Source organism: Chroicocephalus ridibundus, chromosome 2 (assembly GCF_963924245.1).
Source record: "Chroicocephalus ridibundus chromosome 2, bChrRid1.1, whole genome shotgun sequence".
Classification (NCBI taxonomy): Eukaryota; Metazoa; Chordata; class Aves; order Charadriiformes; family Laridae; genus Chroicocephalus; species Chroicocephalus ridibundus.
In genome coordinates, this window is record NC_086285.1 from 27,342,978 (window position 1) to 27,365,260 (window position 22,283).

A 22,283-nucleotide genomic window follows, 5' to 3' on the forward strand; every position below is an offset into this window, starting at 1 on the left:
GCTGTAATAAACCATAATAAACACTGCACACTTCGATCTAATCGAAACCTAAGGGATGTGCAAACATCTTCCAAATAGGTCAACAATATTTCCACACACTTCCAGGTGACTGCAGTACTGCTTCAAAACCTGCAGAGCTTGGAAGTTGTTACTACACACAGCTCCTGCCCCCACCAACCGCTGCAGCCAGCTGATGGCTCGGCACTTCTTGTGTCTGTCGTGATAAAGGACCCAGGCCTTCTCTTTTCTTTCAACTCTTAAAAATACTGTAAAGACTAAAAGTCTCACTGTAAAGGTAGTAGGATATGACAGGAAGAGCATAGTAGCTTGATTTTTGTGGATTTTTTTAGTTGAGCTTTATCTTCAGTGATTTGTTTTCTTATTATAATTCTCCTCATTAATATCTTCACGCCACTCCAAAATCAAGCTTTCAGATGTGAATGTGAAAGTGATGTGGGTGGCTGATTAAATAATCTATTTTTACCAAGATTTTGATAATAAATCTTGAATCTTTATGTTCCAGGTATCAGAGAGGAACCCCTGAAGGACAGAAGAGCATTAAGAAGAAAATTTATATATTAAAAGCATCATCAAGAAAATTGTTCAACCACTAGCTCACTAATAAAACTAATAATTTTATTATTATTCAGGGAGGACCAAAAATCCTACTGTAAATCTGCAGACCTTGCTCTGCATCTCTTAGCGTGGATCAGAAAGGATACACATGCTATTTACAGGAATTAAAGATTACAGGATCAGGTTCCAATTCCCTTTTATCCCTTATTTTTTAAATGATTGCACGTCTCAAATAGACTGGCACAGGTCTTAAACAATGTGCAAACTACCCACGCAAATAATTTGTTTATTAAGCGCAAGTGTATTTCCAAACGAGGAATAAATTTCTTCCTGAAGATCAGTTATACTAAGAGTGTTGTTAAGTGGTGGAAGTGTGTAAACATGGTTAAAGTGCCAACATAAACCAGCAATGTAGAGCAGAGTTTGGATGCCAAACCATGACTTGGAACAGAGACTTAGTCAAATTCTAACCCGGGATTCAGGTACCCATATTGTAACTGGCCTTCAGCCTGTTTTAGCCATTCCTACTTTCATGTGAGTTTAGTCCTTTGTGCCCTTACTTGCGCATGGTCATGGCTTGACATTGGTGTTATAATAGAGATTTGGTGGGACAATTAATGTGAACAAATATTATTCTAAAAGGGTATACCTTGTTCAGCAAGTAGAGGTGAGGCAAAAAAAGAAGGAGACTTTAGCCTTTAAGCCAAAGATATATACAAATGCTTTGATTTAGATGGTGGCCCGGTCTGCTGAAAGCTTCTCAGTGGTGATTAAAGAGGAAAATAGAGACACTTCATAATGCTGATGAACACATAAGGAAAAACACACGCATGAAGGTTTTTGCAAGTTCTTGCAGAAACATCCCTAATGTACGCCCTGTCTTCAGTGGAGATTTTAATTACCCAGATACCAACTAGACATGGAGTACAGACTGCCCATCAAACCTCTGAAATGTACCAGTAATAATCTGTGATGCAGTAGAGGGAGAGAGCAGCTAGAAGGGATGGTATTCCACGCACAATTCTGATAAAAAGCAGAAAATGCCTCAGTTACTGAGATGAGAATGGTCATTAAATGACAAAGTTTGCGATCATTAGGATAGAAGAAATGAAAGAAAAGCTAGAATTACAGATTTCAGAAAGGCAGGCACCATTAAACTCAGAGGATTTGTTGATAGTGTCTTCTGTCGGCACTAAAGGAAAAAGTTAAAGGGAGCAAGAACATGAATTAATTAATATTAAGGCCATGAGCTAATTATCCAGTTGTGGAGGGGGCATAGGAAGTACAGTATAAGATCATTTTGACAAAATAATTAACGATCATGGAGGTCAGCTGTAAGACAGAAACAAAAAGAAAGGCCAGGCTACAAAGGATGAATACAGAGGCACAGCACAACTGCTTGGAAAGGCAAGGAACAGAACGAACTGCAATTAACACAAGACATCCAAAATAGAAGTACATCCGTAGTTAAAGGGAAAACCAAGACAACAATTTTCTCGAAGATAATCTTCACTGAAAAGAGCACTATCAAGTGAGGTAGCATAATTAATATGTGGCAGAAAAGAAAGACCTCATCTTTGAGTAGTTAGTATGTTTGAATCATCTGGGTCTGATGACTTTATCCCACGATACTTAAAAAGGTTGGATAATAATTCTCACCACCACTAACAATTGTTTTTAGTTCTCCAAGGAGAAAAGAGATATTTAGCAGCATACAAGAGGCTTGTCTTTAGAAAATGAAAAAAGAACTGCTGAATCAAAAACCCTGTAGCTTAACTTCAGTTAGCCTGAAAAAACGCCAGTCATCATCCAACAAACTGTAACTCTCTAGAAAAAAAAAAAAGGAGACAAATTATAATCAGCATTAAATAATCCACCAGCACACTAGGTAAGTATAGCCTAGATTAAAGTACTGGAGGCTGAGTGGAAAGCTGTTCTCAGACAGTAACTGAAAGTGATTAACTTTTAGAATGGGAGACTACAGAGTGAGGTCCTGCAGAGCTGCATCCAGATATCCTCACGATCGTCACTAGTGATCTGGATCTGAAGACACGACCACTTTGAGAACAGCTCCAGTCATGCTGAAGATTAGAGTTCAATCATATCCTTCTAAGTTGGAGATAAAACTCAGAAGAATTATAGTGCAAGGAGAAGAACAAGGTACTTCATCTGGTCCAGAAAACTTAACTGGGCAAGAAGAAAAAGTCTGTCTGTTACACAGAAAAGGAGAAGGGAGATTTTTTAAAAGTGGAAAGCTGAAATAAAATTAAAAATATTAAGGAAATGCAAATACCACCCTAAGATGAAAAGTATAAGCAGAGCTAGCAAAGCACACAAATCAATCTGTCTGCTTGGCTCAGGGAGAGTAAGGCCTCCGTTAAAGGGTTGAGTTCATTCTGTGGTGCTGTACTTCAAGGAAGATGTGGACCAACTGGATGAAATTCACAGGAGCAGAGTGAAAAAGTACAGGCAAAAATGGGTCTCTAAGTCTACAGTGACAGGACATTGAGCAAGAAAGACTGAGTTAAAAAAAAAAAAAAAAAAAAAAAATCCAGTGCTAAGTCTAGTGAAGCCCTGGAAGAGATTGATTGAAGAGGTAGGGAAATCTTATTTCTATGTCTTGTCTCATCGCTCATGCATTTTTCTCAAACACTTGTCAAGAATGACAAACATAGAGACAGCTGCAGAACCAGGTGACCCTTTGAGATCCCTCCCAGCCAGGTCTTTCCATGCTTCTAAGTTCTCAGCCCTTAACTCTTCCCTTTAATGTACTTATTAGAAAGCAGCAAAGGTCTTATTGCTTTTATTACTTGTAATCACTATGCTTCCTCCCTCTTTTCCACTCTGCAAGTGTGGTCAGGTTTCCAAGAAAATCCTCTTTTAAAAAAATTCAAATTATATTTCATATGACTTCTTTTCTTTTGCACTACAGACACCGTGTGGTGCTTCTGATAACTACACAGTCTCCAGTAGCACTTCGCTGTTAGGAATGCCATACCTCGGGATTAAAGCTAGTGAAGCTGTGCAGGTACACTTTCCGTACATCTCTGCGTGTCAGGAAGGAGAATCCTTCCTGCAGCCATGTAAGACTGGAAAGAGAATCAAAGGCAGGAATTTGCCAGGAGAGTTAAATTTGTACAATTTGAGATTACTCTGAGTTTCACAAGTTACCCAGTCTGTGAAAGGGCTGCAGTGATGGTTGCAACTTCAGAGATGTTCAGTCAGTCCTTTCTTTCACAAAACGCATTTTTCTCTGACATTTAGGCTCTCAAAGCAGCAGAGTATCACTCACATTATTTCCTTAAATTGTGTCCTTCCTTAGCCGAAGCATCTGACTTCACAGTTCCTACAGAATGAAGAAACCATAGAAGTGCCACACATTTGGTCTTTCACGCACAACCCCCCACATAGGATTTCTTAATTTTCAACATTAGCTAGCTAGTTAACTAATTACTTCATTTTTCCTAACATACTAAACACGAATAATGTGGTGTTACAGCATAAATACTCTTTTGCGTATCACACATTTCCACACCTTTTCCATTCATTTATATGATGTTTATATGGAGTAAAGACTGAACAAGATTTGAAGCTGTATAATTTTAATAGATTCATTTTCATTTATTTATTAAACAAAAAATTATCACTACTGATTTATCCGTAATAGGCTTAAAGTGCAGCACTATCCTTGTTTTGCAAAGAATTCTTGCTAGTCACAGAGGGATGCTACACATTTTTACAACGAAAGTGCAACCTACATTTTTCATTACTGCAAGTGTTTATAACTATGTGTTTCTATCTTGAGGCTGGATGACATCTAGATCTTCATTACATGAGTTAAAATCTGGAACAGCTCCAGTGATTTGTACTACATTATTCATGCCTGAAGATAAGCAGGAAAATATTCCAGATTATGATTTCTGCCATAATAAATTCCTCATTAAACTCCCTAACATTTTCACTAGTCCATTACCTGGGAGATTGGTGCTTTGTACTGTAATTTTTTAATATTCCTCACATACAAAGGAAAACTGTATGCTTCATTCTCAATTACCATCATTTTACACGATGAAAAGGAGGGAAATTACTACATTTATGAGAAAAAAAAACAGAGAAACAAACATTAATAGAGCCCTTTATGTGTGTGTGACAGTTCTTTCTTCTTGAAGAGAGACAAACAGACTGGTTGCCTTTGAAGGTACATTAAGCCACAAGCAGTCACAGCTACAAAACAATGCATTTGTTTTTAAAAGGCAATCTTGGAATACGTACATCCCAACAGCAGCTGTGTTAGTAGGAAAGTTGTGTATTTTAAAGCACAGCAGTTTGGATTTCAGTTCCTTTAAAGTCTGATGACACTCAGAGGAAAAGATCTCTTCCAGTTAGTACATACTAACCCAGTTGCTTCCAATCTGGCCTTTGTGAGTTTATTGCCTTGGAAAGTAGGGGGACAGCAGCTCTGGCGAGCAAATTTCTGTGTATTTATTACCCTGTTAATCAAAAGGCCTCATTTCATTCGTGGTGACGGTCATTAGAGGTTAAAGAGGGCTGCTGGAATAGCCTTCAGGGGCACATCAGAGGCATGCGATCACAGGTCAAAAGGCAAGATTGCAGCAAAGCCACATATAGCAGAGAGCGCTGCGTTCAACCTCCTCTTAGCAGAGCTTCCCTCCTCTTCTCAAGACACACACCCCCCCTTTCTTTCTCCTCCTGCAACACAGGCTTCAGAGGTTTTCTTTAAAAAGTGTTATAATGGTCTGACATGAATGGGGGTCTCTGAACTTCACAGTCAGCCAGTTCCTAGAGCTGCCTCTTGTGCCACGTTACTAAACAATTACAGATATCTGGTCTGGCAGAGCAAGGCTGCTAAAGGGCAAACAGCTCTTTTGCAATAATCTCAGGCTAATTAGAGAGACTTGGGCAGCTAACCCAGCAAACTGATAGCTATGTTTTTGGCTTACATGTCTCCATGATCTTGTTCACATGGGCCACCTGAATGCTGGTGCCAGCAGAGGGAAGAAAGGGGAGGTGAGAGAAGATGTCCCTTTTAGGCGAAGAGCAGATTTACAGTGGACAAAAGTGATTGTGGGATCTAGACATCAACACAGAGTGTCAGAGCATCTGAATGTCTGCAGTGTGCTTATTCTCATCCACAACCAATATTCTGTGGTAGACCTATTTTTGTTAAACTATGACCTTATGCAATTGCTTTTTTCCACGTCTCTCCCTCTACCCTCAATAAATTCTGAACTGGTAACTAATCTCAGCCAGATCTGATGGAGCAGCAGCTATCTCAGAGAGACAGTCCCTGAATACACCAGGAAAAGCATCTGGAGGGAGAAGACTTACATTAGTGCTTTCATGGAGGCAGTTACACAAGGACTACTTTGCTTCTTGTCTGATAAAGGACATGGAGACAGAGTTATTGTGGTGTTGGAAGTGGGAGGGCTTGGGCAGAGTTTATAAAGTGAGCAGAACATAGTCCCATCTGTTCATTATAATGTGGCTGATGCACACCAGCACAAGACCAGCAGTACTTGGCCTATCATTGCCAAGAACAGCAAAACCTAAAGCCATTAGTTAAGAAATAAAGTAGCTTTAAGAAGAAAGTAACTTGAATCAAAATACTTCATCAGAGAAATCATTTTGAAGAACTGAACATTACTCTCCAAATACATTCGTTGTTCATTCTAAGGAAAAATATTTTACTGAAATTCTTCTAATTTTTCCTACTTCCTTTTCAATAACATTTCTTGAAAAAAGTTTCTGATTTTCCCAACCTTTTTTCTAAAAGAACTCTCAAGTTTTTCTGCTAGCCCACACATCACTAACGGGGTCTCACTTGTTTTTTGTGCTGCAATTAAAGAACATCATTTGTGGCTTGTTAAATGCATACAGTGGAGACACTGACATTGTCTACAGTAAGACTATATCATATCTTAATGTGTCTACTTTTAAGTTTAATACAATATATTATCCTGCTATAAAGATAATTATGGAACACAAACAGTTTGACTTGGAATGAAAGCTATCTCTTGATCTCAATTAATTACAGTAAGTTTCCCAGTTCAGGAGCATGTACGGGCATGGTGAAGGTTCAGAAAAGTTCAATTTCACAAAGCTAAAAAAAAACCCAAAAACAAAGCAAAACTGTTTTTGAATACTCCTGCAAGATTTTAACCCTTTAGAAAAATATTCCTTAAAACTATTCCTTGTACTGTTTGTTTCATCGCATACAGGATGAAGGCTATGCCTTGCTGTCATGGTCCACAGATTAGAGAGTCTTTTAGAATAAATCACAGATTTCTTCTTGTCTTAGTCCTTCCCATCAGCTGTGGGTCATTAGGACATGTCCAGGCTTTCATTCTATCAATGAATCATCACACGAGCAGGGCCTACATCTGTTTTTGGAAGCTGAGGTGCAAATATAGATGTATAAGATGAAAAGTACTGCACAGAATTCCTCTTAATTTGGACAAACGTTCAGACTGATATGAAATAAAATGTTTCATTTAGGTTTTGGCATTTCTAAAATTCCTTTAAAATGAGGAAATGTTGATGTACAATTTGAAATACATTTCCTTTTGAAGTACTGAATGATTTTTTTTCTCTTTTTTCAAGTATTTTGCCAGTTTTTTCTTCCTTTTGGCAAGATGAACCACTTGGTGAATCAAAACACTTTCACAAACTGTTGTGATCATGCAAAGGCTTCTTGTTTCAGGGAAAAAAAAATCACACAGACAAAATGCTGTGCAGCAGAATCCCCATTAATCAGACTTGTGGGGAGTATGTTCCTTCTTCTCTCCCTCCCTCCCTCTCTTCCTCCCTCCCTCCCTCCCTCCATTGCCTCTAGTTGTTCTTTTGATGATTTTTTATCTGCAAACAAAGATATAGTGAATCCTTAGATTTCCTTAAGGCCCTCTGCCTCTTTTATTTTTCTTTTCAAGTGGGATGAAATAGCCCTGGGATTCTGGCAAGTTAGCGCAATTTACTAAAACCTTCTGTCCCATTTACCTTTAAAATTCTGGATATAATCAAAAGTGTCGAAATTTGGAGAGAGACGCTGCTGAACTTCTGCCTGGGATCAAACCACAAATGCTGACTATATTCTTAGAAAACCTGTTCTCCCCAAACCTGAGGCCCTTTGCAGAAGCCTGACCCTCTGAGGGGCCAAATTTCTGACTGCAAAAGGAGAGTGGGATGGCAAGGACAGCACCCTACAGTGGAGAGGAAGGGCAGCAGCGTACCCTTGTCCCCTGGCCAAGGGTTCCTGTTGCAGGTGTGTGGGTGGGGATGAGGTATATGGCAAGCAGAGCCTTGACGCCCTCAGCCCCATCTCACAGCTCCAATTTCCACCCTCGTTTTCCCTTTCATGAGCCTGGCTGGAGTCCAGATTGCAGCCGTGCTATGCTCCCCTCCATCTCTTCTCCAGCACGCCAGAAACCCTCCCTCTCCTCCATCCCTCAGCTGACCTGGGAGTATCCTAAATCTCTGATTTATCACTCCTTAATCTCTCAGTGACCCCGTCTCTCTCCCATTAGCCTCTCACTCAGCTCTCTGGCAAAGCGCCTCCTGATCCTCCTGCCCAGACATCTTAGCTGCTGCCCTCCAAGCACCTAGTGCAGTGAGGAGCATGGGCTGCTGCGCAGGGAACGGCAGCCACTGCATGGTCTCAGAGAGGCTTGAAGATACATTTATCGAAGATGGAAACTTTGGACCTCCTGAAGTCAAATTTGTGTGTTCTTGCCGCACTCAACATCTTTTCCACTTTGCTTCAACATAAAATCAGCTGACAAGTAGTGATGGATTCTCTTTGAGTATGTTGAAAAACACAGTTTTCATTTTCTTTAGAGCAGAACACCTAAAAAGACCACTCAAAAATATCTTTCCCATTTTGTTAATCACAACAGTTGAATCCTGGTTGTGCTTACCTATAGTATTCAAGCAGTACTGGATTTCTTTCTCTGAAATGCTTTTTAAGCCCCAAAGGGTTAAAAAAAAAAAAAAGAAAAAAGAAAAAAGAAGAAAGAAAAAAGAAAAAAGAAAGCAAAAAAAGAAAAAAGAAAAGAGGAAAAAGAAAAAAGAAAAAAAAAACAACCAGAAGTCGAGATATTTAACTCAGGAAACTGCAGAACATTGAGAACTTTGCAGATAAAAGGCATTGCTGCCGTGGCGGGTGCAGGCTGAGAACACTAGATGGTCCCTGTGATCCAGTTTTACACTTTAGAGCTCTCCGTAGTTGAAGAAGCAAGTACAATTATGGCACGTCCTTGCAGCCAAGGGGAAAAAAACAATGTTGGCCGTCGGAAGTTACCACCCAGAACCACATCAAGAACTGCAAAAGTAACCATGATGGTTTTCTCAGCCTTTAAAACCAGGGAGCGACGTGGCACTCTCAGTCTCCCAAACGGAGCAGTGCAGTCCTTTGGAAAGTTCCTCAAAAACAATTGGCCAGAAGTTTTTCTCTGAATTTGGATACACCCTGTAATACAGAGTGGTGGTTATACTGAAAAAGACTAGATGAAAAAGAGAATGTAAAAATAAAGTAGAGAGGTTTGAAAATAATGGTATGTTGGGGTTTTTCCAATCTCAGACAAATAAGTTTGAGGCTGTGCTGCACGAAGTAAGGGTTTATTAAAGAAAGCAGCAGTTCCCCATCTTATTTTTAGAATTAAAACTCTGGAATTCACAAAAAAATCAACTGAGCCTGATTTATTGTGCAAATACTCTTTGGACCATGTTTTCAAGTCAGATTTATTTGTGGAGGTCTCACTCAAGGTTTAGAACACTTTTTTTCTGATATCACCAGTTTTTCACCATGTGAGAAGTTAGAAAAGATCGTTATTTTTGAAAGCTACTGTCCTTATGATAACCAGATACATTTCCCATTCAAAGACACACTTGATCTCAGTTGGATTCTGTCACAGACACTTTAAATGTCTTTGAAGAGTTAACGGGAATAGGTACCCTAAGTCAACCCTTACTGAAGTTTTCTGGACATACCAAAGTGATTCCTGTCAAAGCTAAATGGGTCACCATCAAAATTAAAGGAAAAATGTCAGGCAGGAGGAGCCTGGAAAGAGGTGGAAAAGCCTGCTGCCTTGCTACTGGGGAAGCAAAAGAGCCAGAAGCTGTAAATCATGCAAGGATCCAGCTGATGTTATCAGTAAAAAAAAAAAAAACTGGCCGTGAAAGTAAGTTCCCCCTCAGCTTGCTTGGGAGTGAGGGGAGTCAGGGAACGAAGCGAAATACTTTTCTTTCCATGCGGTGTGAGCATCGAGACCTCGGAGCAGGGTGAACCCTGCTGGCAGTCCCTGCAGCCTGTCCCTCCCCTGCTTTCCTGCCCCCCCGTCTGCCTGCGTCCCTCCTGCATGAAACCAGCTCCCCCTCCCCATGGACACGCTGGTCCTCCTTCGCCTGAAAGGGAGGAGGGCTGGGCACCAGCCATGAGAGCTGGCTCCAAAATTTTGGATTTCCTCAGGCACAGGCTATGGCCAACGTGGATGAGTTTGGCACACGCAGTACAGACCGAGGAAAGCCTCGCCTGGAAAGAGCTGTGCCATTTTGCCACGGAATCCACAGCCTTGATGACAGTCAGCACAGTGATCCCAGCTGGGACACCTACGCCGCACACCTTACCCAAAGGTGGTGGGTGCCTTGAACAGGATAGGTATCAAAGACAGATGATATTTTCTAACAAACAACAAGAAGGTCCCTCTGAACTTGGGAGTGGAGAAATTGCTTTGGTCTGTATTGTGTCTCTGCCTCTGGAGAACTGGAGACTATAGGCCATACCCTGCCACCCCTTGTATGACCTATCTTCACAAAAAGCACACTCACAAAGAATAACCTGCATCCGGGAGATCTTCAGGTGACAATTTTGGTCATATTACATAGAGCATTTTTTTGTGTTGCAATCCTGAACCTGTGACCTGTTGCTTCTTCTGCCAATGTCACTCTTCCCCTGATTATTTCCTCTAATACTACCTGAAACTATCGTCAGCAGATTTCTCTGCACACTGCTCATGCCTTTCATCAGCTCATTGTCCTCCTTTGCAAATGCGCTGTGTTTCGCACCTTCCTTCCCTCAATCATAGCCTGCTAAGGGTAATTCTTTACCCTCCAGGTTTGTTGATTTGCCTTCCCCATGTTGGGTTCTCACATCTGCCTTACCCTAGTCCTGGTTGCCCTGGTACTGAACATCTCTGATTTCTCATCATCACCCAGAAAGCAGCTAGAAGGCACGGCACCCTCCACATCCAGGTTGAGGTTGCTCTGTAGGTTGTCCCCACTGCGTGTTGGGTAGGAGTCTGGGAAGACTGGGGAGAAGACACTTATAAACAGCCTGTCTCTGATCCAGTACAGGAATTTCAGGATTTAGGACATACAAATGCTATGGTGTAATACACTTTCTCACACATGGTGCCTCGGAAACATAGGTGGTTTTTTGTGTCTCTATAGATATTTTTTCTCTGCCAGGGAAATTGCTAGATCATTAAGAACCAGCATTTGTAGGCTGATTTTTAGAGGTTTTATTCACATACAGTAGAGGACGTGGAGTCTCAAAACAAACATCTTCCAGAGGTGCTCAGCTCTTTGTCTCTTATATACATGGAAGCACACACCATAAACATAGACACACCCAAACGTATGCCAACACACTTTACACAAAATGTAGACAGCCACATTTTGGGATAAAGGCCTTCCATTTGGCATGACCTCAAACTAGCCCATATGTAGCTATTAAGTTCTGATGCTCTTGTTTCTTCTGATCCAGGGGACTGCTGGACCCTCACTGCCAGGCTCTGTGAAATGGAGGGAGGCAAAAAGAAAATACTGACTTGGTCATTGAGGGAGGGGCTCAGGCATCACAGGAAAGGGATCAAAATTCAGAGGCTTGGAGGATTGGAGGCTTGGAGGCATGGAGTACTGCATCCCTCCATACTCTGGAGTCCTCAGAAGAAGGACGTGGACCTATTGGAATGGGTCCAGCGGAGGGCCAGAAAGATGATCAGAGGCCTGAAGCACCTAGGCTATGAGGACAGGCTGAGGGAGATGGGGTTGTTCAGCCTGGAGAAGAGAAGGCTCCGGGGAGACCTTTCAGTGCCTGAAGGGGTCCTACAGGAGAGATGGGGAGGGACTCTTTATCAGGGAGTGCAATGGTAGGATGAGGGGTAACGGTTTCAAACTGAAAGAGGGTAGATTTAGATTGGATATCAGGAAGAAATTCTTTGCTGTGGGGGTGGTGAGGCACTGGAACAGGTTGCCCAGGGAAGTTGTGGATGCCCCATCCCTGGAGGTGTTCAAGGCCAGGCTGGATGGGGCTTTGAGCAGCCTGGGCTAGTGGGAGGTGTCCCTGCCCATGGCAGGGGGGTTGGAACTAGATGATCTTTAAGGTCCCTTCTAACCTGAACCATTCTATGATTCTATGATTTGATTGTGGGAAGAGAGGCAGAGGTGGAGAGGCAGCGTGAAAGCCGGAGGAGGAGGCCTGGGCTCCATCCTGGGAAGTGCCTGCCACAAGAGGAGGGGGTGACGGACAGTCTAAGCACAGGCGCAGCACCATGACTGATAGAAAGAGCAGTAGCCTTCAAACAGGGGATCCTTCAGCAGCCTTCAACCTACCCTGCAACGGGAGCAGCAACGCGCAAACAGGGGATCAGAGGGACTGGGAAAGAAGGGTGCCATATACTGCCAGTTACCACAGGCTTCACAACCTGAGCTTAGATGTTGCCTCCAGCTGCACACTCACAGGATGATACAGCTACTAGTCCCTAGGAGATACATACCTGCATCTCTGTATTGTAATGCCCTGGTTTTAATGGCATTTTCTTTCTAGTAGCTCTCAGCATTTTGTCTGGAAATGAATGTGTGGATGTTCAACAGAAGCCTGTTGAACGCTGAAAAGCCAAGGGGTTGTAACACTTGTAGAGTGCTTCCCAGCGTCTGAGAGGACCCAGTACATTATACCATTCCACTGGTCCTACCAGGTGAACTGCCTCGTGATGACACGGTATTAAAATAAGTAAGTGGTATTTCCATTAATGAGTTTTGGCCAAATCAGAAACAAGTAAAAAAATTATTCCAAGAATCAGCTGATTGGTCCATGTTGAAAGTCAGCAAAAGTACGCTCGACAACCTGCTTTTGCATCCTCGCTTGCCCCAAGGCTCATACCAGTAATAAAGCGCAGGTCTTCAGGCTACAAGCTGTATTTGCAGTGTGTAACTCAGATGTCTGCAAACTCTGGATCATTTCACCAATGCTACCCATCTGTGGCTTCTTTGGCTAATTTGCTCATTCACATTCTTCAGCTCTTGCAGGTAGAACTCCAGTGGAGGTCAGCAGGATCTTCTTCTAAGGAAGAAGAGCAGCTGCAGTCCTGAACAACAAGTTAACTTAGATGATCTCTCAGATTTCCCAAAGCTCACAAAAAATTGTTATGAAAATAAATGTAAAAATTCGAAGCAGAGATATTATTAGAAAAGGAAAAAGAAGAGTTTTAGAAAGCAGCTGTTCCCTTAGAGTGCTCTTGAAGCACAAAGAAAAGTGAAAAATACTAGGGACAATTTGGGGTTAACAAAAGCCATCAGGCTCTACAGGGAAGGCAATGGAGACCTCTGAATGTCCATCTGGTAACTTCCCTTCTGGCACATTCTGGAGGAACTGATTTGATGATATCTGATGGTATCTGAGCCGATGTTCCCGTTACCACTGGATAAGCTCATTAGCTGGGTGCTGTGTGAAGCCTTAGCACTGCTTTACAGTCAGAGGGAGAGATGGAGACTCCTACAGAGACACTCTGGCTGACTTCCCAGGAGCAGCTCTGTAATGTAGCTGGTCTCCCCCAATACTGGCCTCCACATTTTTCCAGCATTTTCTCTTCCCTTCCACCGCCTACTCTTCTCAGTTTGGGTTCTGTTATCTCTATTATGTGCTCTCTCGCTTTCTTGCTTTCTTTAAGCATTTATTTTGTTAGAGTCTGTGTTTATCAGCTGCCCAGGGATTTTCATCCAGCCCTCCCTCCCCTTTCCTCGGGGAGCCTGAGGTGAGCAGCACCTCTTCAAGGATGGGAACCACTTGGTATGGGTGTCCCTCTTCCCCAGTGGAAAAGGCATCATCCTCTGTGTATGTGGGTGCTCCCTGAGGTAGCTTACCCCAGCTGCAAAGAGAAGCGACGTGGGATAAGGACAGAAGAAGAGCTGCAGGACAATTTTGGAGCAGAAAGGTCACATAATTCCACCAACTTTGGCAGGAATCTTTTAAGGAAATTAGGTGGCCGTAAATCCCACATTCACTTCAGTTTGTGAAGCGAATTCTGCTTACGTTAGACCAAAGTGGGTCCTTGAAGAGGATATCCTGTTGGCTTTATCTTCCCAGAAAAAAACAAAGCAGCCGTAGCTAGAGGGCTGAATGTTTCTGATTTTTACTGCTGCAGGGATATCCTACAGAGACAGACAGAATTTGATGGTTTGAAACATCTTCCCTTCCCTCTACCCGACTTTGCCCTTTCTCACAATTTCTGAGAAAATTCTGCCGTTATTCAGTAATTCTTTTTTTTTTTCCCAGAGCCTGGTGATACTCCCAGAGTTGCACCAGAAGGCCCCTGCATCTGATAGCACATTATCAACTCTCCCCGTGATACTTGCCAAAACCGCTATGCTGTTCTTCCTTTTTAGCACCTTCTTAAATATTCACCCAACATCCTGGAGACTATAACCCCCATTCTGACAAACCTTCAGCAGGCTGGAGGGCTCCCATACACTTCTACAGCACACCAACAAACACTTGGCATAATCCTCTCATCCCAGATTCATGCCCTGCAGCCATCCACAGTCCACTCCCACTCATCCTCTGCTTTTCCAAATACAATTTCCAAGCACTCTGAGATTCCTGTGCACATTACATGCATCGCTCTCTTCAGCACGCAGCACGTACGTTTTTTGGTGATGAGGTTAAGCCAAAAAAACAGACGGTAGCAATTAAAAATGCGCTTAGTGCAACACAACCTCCACACAAAAACCTTCACAAAGATTTGTGTGTGTTTATGATTATGGACCAGGCTGATTCCCAAGGCATCTCTCACCTTGGGTAAACTGAACTGTCTCAAGCTGTGTATCAATTAATCAGCAGGCTTTATCAGCACTGGGATACGACCTGACTTTCCCAAATATATTGTTTAAGGGATTAGGGGCTAAGGGAGAAATGTGAAAAGGTGCAAAGAAAATGTTCCTGCCACACAGTCAAGCTGAAATTATTTGAGGCTGAAGACGTGGGAAATCACTACAGCTTCAGCGTGATAAATGCTCACTTGAAGCTTTATTCCTCGAATTCTCTCTCTTGCTCTCGCAAACGTGGAGCTGTGAGAAGAATCGCTAGAGCCGAGATAGCTTTGTGAAAAGGGAAAAAAGCTCTGACACAGGACGTGCTTTTCTGTGTCCCTTGCCCTGGCTCTTCTCCACATAGCGTCCACGTAGTCAGTGGGCTGTACACCAAAAAAAAAAATAAAGGGAGGAGGGTGAGGATGGACAGAGGGAGGAGCCCAACCAAGCAGTTACCGAGCTGCATAATTTTGCTTCACCCCTTTCTAAGGACAGTGAAAGAAATTCAGGAAAAACTGTGTGAAGCAGGACTGACTCCTCCCGGTGATCCCCACTTCCCTCCAGGCATGGTCCTAGCGGCAGGGCAGCCACCAGCAGCGTGGCCATGGGCTCCGCTGAGCAGTCCCACCCCTGGGGACAAGATAGCGTGGAAGCAGAGGAGAAATATTGGTGTGGGTTAGCTGGAAAAATAGTTCCAAATTCTGTCTGTCAGCGCCCTGGCATATTTTTTTTTTATATTATTTTTTTATTTTCTTTTTCGTTTACTGGACCCCAGTTGGTGCCTTCTCCTCAGACACTTTGTGCCCTGGAAGGATGTGCTGGCCGTACAGCTCCTGCTTGTGGATTAGCTTCTCATCCACACATTTCTGTCTGCGATGAGTACCACGAAGAGAGTAACGACTTGTTTTTTCCTGTTAATAAAAGGGCAAAAAAGAATGAATGCACAATGCTATTGTGGCAAACTACTTCCACAGACACACAGCCTGCCCCCTTCTACCGCACAAAACAAAAATGTTTGAAGAAAGGGGGCACGCACAGGTGTAGTTTCATGAAAAGCTGCAAAAGGGAAACTCTGGAGGAATTCCTTTCTCCCCCTGCTTCCTCAGCCGTGTACTCACTTGCAAGTGATTACAGGCTCGCAGCAGAGAGGTGTTTTCATTGGGAAAGGTCCCAGCAGGCTGATTGGGTGGGCTCTTACCCTGTGAATAAATGCCAAATCCAGCAGTCTAGTAAGGAGGAAATTTTTTAAAAGTCTGTCCTGCTACAAGCCTAAAACAACAGAAACTGGAGTAGGCACGATGAAAGTGCCTATGAAGAATTGACCAGGTTCGGGAGGGAAGGTGGTTGTAAGCAAGATCTCTCTCTACTCCCCTCCTCATCTGAAAGCTCTTCTTTCCTATAAAAGTCAGAACTATTTTGCAGGGGTCTGTTTCTTTTCCAATCGGCAAAGTTTTTCCCGGTAAAAACTGTGCAATGAAGAGTTTGCTAGAGCTCAGAGGGAGAGCTCAGGGGCACCCTCTCCTCCTGCAATCTGCCTGCTGCTGCCACAGCTTCCCTCAAAGCAGCCCTCAGCTCTCTGCCCTGTGCCTCTTGCTAGGGAATGGCGAGAAGAAAATATGAGTGGCTAAATAAGCAGCAGCTGGGGAGTCTTGGAAGGAAAAGTCTGACCACCTACTGAATATGTGGTAAACTGCAATAATTAGCAGCAAAACGATTTGTAATTTAATGTTCTACTCTGATTCTAGACATTCTCACAGCACAGGAAACGTTCTAGACCATCAATTGACCTGTTTCTGGTGCAGTCATTATTTCAGCCTTAAACAGTTTATTTAGACCTCATGGTCTTCCTGCTTCTTGCCCAGTCAATGAGTTTTGGATGGACGACAAACCAATTCACCAGTCTTCCTGTGAAGGTTCAGTATTTGCTATCGAAGATGCATTTCTTTTCCTTACATCTTTAAATATAGTCACCTCTGGAAGTGAGACCGTTCCATAGTCTGTTCAGCAGGGACCAGCACAAAGCAGACATGCACCCACATAATTATAGGTATGGACAAACGTGTATTTATAAGACTATGCAAATACCTAGGACATACTCTCATAAAAATTCTATTTCTCAGTTGTTTGCTCTTAGCCCTTCAGACAAATGTTATTCTGACTGACAGTACATACTTGTTGGAATATAGGCCTAAATAACAAGAGAAATAATTGTCATACAGAAGCTGTGAGTAAAATTCAAGGATGGCATGTAAATCATGCATCCTTATAAACAGAGCCAAGGGTCTCAATGCTCGATTCCTGCTTGCCCGAAAGGAAAAATCAGAACACATTTGCTTGGTTCTTACCTTAGTTTCATGCTATTGGACTAAGAAGTAGCCACTCCTTCAAAGAGGGCAGAAGTAGGAGCATGAAACAGATCTATTATTTTCTTTTTCACCTTTTCTGGATTCCCACTAATTTTAGTTTCTCTCTGCCAGAGAAGCTGGAGGAGAATACCTTGCTCTTAAAGTCTGCTTCAGTTAGATTCTGCTTCTTTCCTTCAGTTAGTCTGCTTTTTTTACATCTCTCTTGCTTTCCATCTATTACTATTTTTCTTAAAGGTCATATAAAACCTTAAATCTTTAAATTAGATTTAAATTATTTGCATGTATATTGTCCATATATGGAGAGAGAAAACTGAAAGACAGCCCTACTGAGAACCCCTTTTTAAAAAATATTGGTAAAAGGAGTGAGTCTGCCTTCCTTCCTACTATTTGTGACTAATTACCTGCTTTTTAAACCATGAAAGGAAACCCTGGTCTTGCTGCAGAAGTTGCGCGACACAGGAACCAGTATAAATCTGTGGCTTGGACTTAGCGGGTTCCCCTGAGGTACATGCCGTGTTGCCTGCCGAGGAATTAAAAAGTAGGAACTCCTTAAAGCTTCTGCAAGACTGTTACAATCCAGGCGCTGCATACACATGAATCATCCCACCTTTGTTGCACTGAGTGAAGCAACGTGTGTATGAAGATGGGGTAAGTGAGTGAAAGAGGCCTTGTACTCAAACATGGAAGAAGAAAGGTTTGAATGGGAGGAGCTCCCCACTGCTGCCATTTTTTTGGCGAGCCTAATTGCCATGCTTCGCACTGTGGTCCAGTGAGGTCTGAGCAGGCTGGCCAGAGTCTATTTGGAATTCCCACTCTATCATTTAGAAGAGCTTTATTTGGCATGCCGAGGCTGAGGCTTGAACTCCTCTGGTTGATCCTAAATAGCTGTTGTTACTGACAGCCACGTCGCTTCTCTTACCTCAGCTTGCGTTTTTTAATTTCAGATAATTCCCTGTCATCTTCATCCCACAGATCATTGCCTTGCTTCAGCAAAGCACTGGGGAAAGACTTTCCATGTAGGTCTGTTTGCATTAGGCAAAAGTCACATCTCTAAATTAGATGTTAGTTTGATTTTGCAGTTGGCTTTTCTTTATAGGCACTGCAGTAACTCCTGTACTAAAGAGTCTAGAGTCTATGTTAGGCTAGAACTGAAGGCAGCCAGTTCTGGAACTGCTATAGGGACCACTGATATGAATGTACCTAAAACAGGAGACGAATCATCTTCCCAGCCTAAAATTAAAGTGCTTTTAAAGCTGTGAAATATGAAGCTACGGCACAGGCTTTCAAACTCTGTTCCTCTGCAAAAGGCTGAACTCACAGTATAGCGAAGTCGGTTATTGGCAGAATTTTACTTTCTACATTTCTGCCAATAGCTGAATTTAATTACTGTTGCATTTATGGAAATACTTACCTAACTGGAGGAGCTACATATGAATTCCGTCAGTTTCATATAAAATGAAGCAAATGCAGAGACCTTGGCCTATAGAGAGAATGCGGAGAAGTTTAAAACAGAGAGATTTGCACTGTTGTCTCTAGGTTTCATTTCTTTCCTTCCCCGGTTCAGATGAATTTTAGCCTGCCTGAAAAAAGTGAGATTGTGGCTGGGGAAAATAAACTCCTCTGCCTATCTACAGGGAAGTCAGCGGTCCCTCCCATGCTGTAAGAGATGAAGTCACTCTGGGAGGAAAGGCACTGAAGTTTTCAAAGCAATGAGGGGGAACTGCATCCCCACTCGCACAGGCTCCCTTTCTGCAAGGAGCACTAGGAGGAGGCATCTTGCTTGTTCAGCTTTAGTCCAAATACCAGCTGCATCATCCCATTTCCCCTCCCTTCAGAAGGTGTAATGGCTTGTGCAGAGCTCCACAGTCACAGCCCTACCACCTAAGAGAGAGGATCCCTGCAACTTCTTTCTCCTAAGGTCATATTTTTGTCGACTCTTTTTTATTCCCTGTTCATCTGGCATTGGTCCACAGTATAGAATCATAGAATTGCCTAGGTTGGAAGAGACCTTTCAGATCACCTAGTCCAACCATCAACCTAACACTGCCTCGGTAGCACCATATTTTGGAGGGACAGCAGTCCCTACCATTTTATAATACTACAGTTTATAATATTACAGTTATTCGTGGAAGATCACAGCACAATGAAATGTATTGCAATACAGAATCTTCTGGTCTGAGATCTACAGGAAAATGGACATACGGGATATGTTCCTGGGATGGCCTGAAAAGCCTCTAATTGCGTCATGCTTATAGGCCTTCCCATATCTGTGTTCATAGTCTATCCTATAGCCGAGCCTTTTTGTTAGTCTCCAGATTTCTTCTGTGCTTGACACATTCAGTGACATCATTACCTCCAAGGAAGGGAACAAGTCAAATAGAAGCAGTTTCGTTTTATTTCATTTCATTTGCAGTGTTAGTGCTCTAAAGGACAGCTACTTGATGAAGAAAATTCTAATGAAGGTGCATTTCTCTGTAGAGTTGGGGTAGGACAGACAGAACTTCCTTATCATTTAAAACTGCAGTGGAACTAAGGCAGACTGATAATACAATTAAAAATATGATTTCCACTGATGGCCTAAGTTACATTTATCATGGACCAATTATTCCAGGTAGTGAGGCAATAGAAACGGTGACGTGCTAGCATCTTGCCATTGATTTTAGTTGCATTTAAGTCTCCCCTCTAAGCTAGGACTGCAATTCATCCTAGAGTGCAGCTCAGTCACTCTGCAGGAAGCCTGGCAAATGGTAGTCACCTTGAAGCAGTAGAAGCATCGGGTTTGGTGTAATGCTACCGTTCACTTCTTTCTGTAAGAATTTACTTAAAGCATGTGACTGAACTAGCAGAAGAAAATCACTGAGAACTAATATCAATAGGTGTGAAAGTGCTTTACAGGAGCAAAAGGTTAACACAAGATTCAAGACAAGCTTTTGGCACCTTCAAGGAAAGTAGTGGTTGGAAATTAACCTACTGTATATCTGGGGCCATTACGCCAAAAAACACAGATGTAGTAGAGAAAAGAAATGGGTAGTCATTCTTGTAGTGAGATGGAACAGCAAAATGTACAAGATTGGACTGTAAATGATGATACTATAACGGAAACATAATAATGAAACATTTTCACCAAATGAGTTAGGCACTAAAATATGATCTCCAATGTAATTTGCTTGATAACTTAGAATATTTAAGATGATGCATATGTGACAAGCTGGCAAGCTCTTTCCTCAGCTTCCAGAGATAGGAATTAAAATGTTTCCTACCTAATAATAGTGAAGAAATCCTTCTGTTGTCAGAAAACCTGTAGGTAGCTCTATGTATATAAATTTCAATCTGGTGTGAAGCTTTTCAGAACTGTGATGTAACTTCTCAGATCACTATTTCCACCTTAAACACAGTCTACTGGTGACTATCATCAGCATTTTTGTTACCCTGTTCCTCTCTAAGGTTTGTTAACCAAAAATAAACTGCTTTCATTTAGATAAAACATTAAATAGCATAATAGCAGTGTTATTGTAACTAAGGATGCAGAGGACAATGTTTTGGGCACACAAAAAAAATCATTCCAATCACATAGAAATTTATGTAATCATACAGGGATGATGACCATCAGAGCATGGACTTTAACCCTGTAAACGATGTTGGCACATGAAAAAAACAGGTTTAAATGATTTGTTGATAAGTTTAAGCTGGAAATTATCAGCCTTATAACCATCAGATCAGTTAAGTTCAACATTCTCCGCTTCAATAAAGCTGTTTTGGAGCAACAGATACAGCTCTCTCTTTCTAAACAGGCTGGAAGCAGAGGCATAACAAAAGCATCCTCTGTCTTGCAGTAATGGCTACCAAAGAAATTGATAGCAAGTACCATGGGACGGGTCACATTTAGAGTTAAGGTAGGTTAAGTGTTGCTCTAAAGCTGTCAGACCAAACTCACTTCACACGTCTGCTAAGCGTGAATCGTCCATAAGAACGATCAATGGGCTTCATCAAACTCAATTTCCAAAAGCTAAAGAAACGGTCCCCTTTAGTGAACAGGCATCTAAGATACTCCCTCTCAAAAGGTGCCTTTTCAGGTCCTAAGTTCATGTATAAGTATTTGAAAAATCTCAAGTTAGGTGAGTTGATCTCTGCCCTATGTGTTATGGTGGCTCCATCTTGGGCTGAAGAAAGTACTGAAAAGATAAGCATGTAGCCCAAATTTTAAATTTTGAGTGAATGGCATACTTACGGATACAACACTTTTTCCAATAGCTTTCAAATGTTTCATTAAATCCCACACTGAGGGTAGGCCATTGCTTATCCCAGTTTGCTAACATGCTTTCTTCATTTTCTCTCCTGTTAAGGAGACATAAGCTGAGAAGACCTTTATTCAGCAGTGCATGTTCAGCATCAGAAAACTAGAGCGCATTCCCTTCAATTTTGTGCAACCAGGAAAAAAATCCCCACATTTAAATATGGAGGCTTGAGTGACACGTCAGCTTTCTCTGGAGACTTTACTAAAAACAATGCTCAGAACGTATTTTCGACATTGCTTTAAAAGGCAGAGAGAGGGAAAGAAAGAGTGTGAGTTTCAGGCGGAAAGGACTGAGACACATGCTGGACCGGTTTCAGGCTGGCAGTACAGAAGCATAACTGAAAACAGAAGTCACAGAATCTGGGGAAGGAAAAATGTACAAGAGAAAAGAAAAGAAGCTGCTTACCAACACCCTGAGAGCAGAGGAGGCCTTACATTTATTACCAAGGCACATTTTATCATCTATCTCTTGGCAGCATTGGAATTCACAGTGCAAGTGCAGGAAAAATATTTTCACTTTAGAGTGTTGTTTTCTCAGGAATGGCAGGTGATTTTACAGACATCACAGCTATTACCATTCTGGTTCCCAAAATAACTGATGAATAGCGTACTGAAGTGTAAAAGACCCCTTGAAGTAAAGAGAGCTACTGATTGTGTCATCATTTTGACAGAAATGTCCTTATGCAGAAGAGACGTAATGCCCCTTCACCAAGACAGAATCAGGCTGCCACCAGTCTCGCTGCCCAAGCTACCAAAGCATGCCGAAGTGCTGCAAGGGAAAGGAAAAACCTACTTTCTGAGGGTCGCAAAAACCCCACTTGTATTTCACACCAGAATTTGATGAAGGCCGCCAGGTTGCCTAGTGCCATCTGGACCCAGTGACTCCAGAGGACAACAGCATTGCAGGAAAGGGATTCATCTCACCTGTGTGCAGTGTACCGTTATCC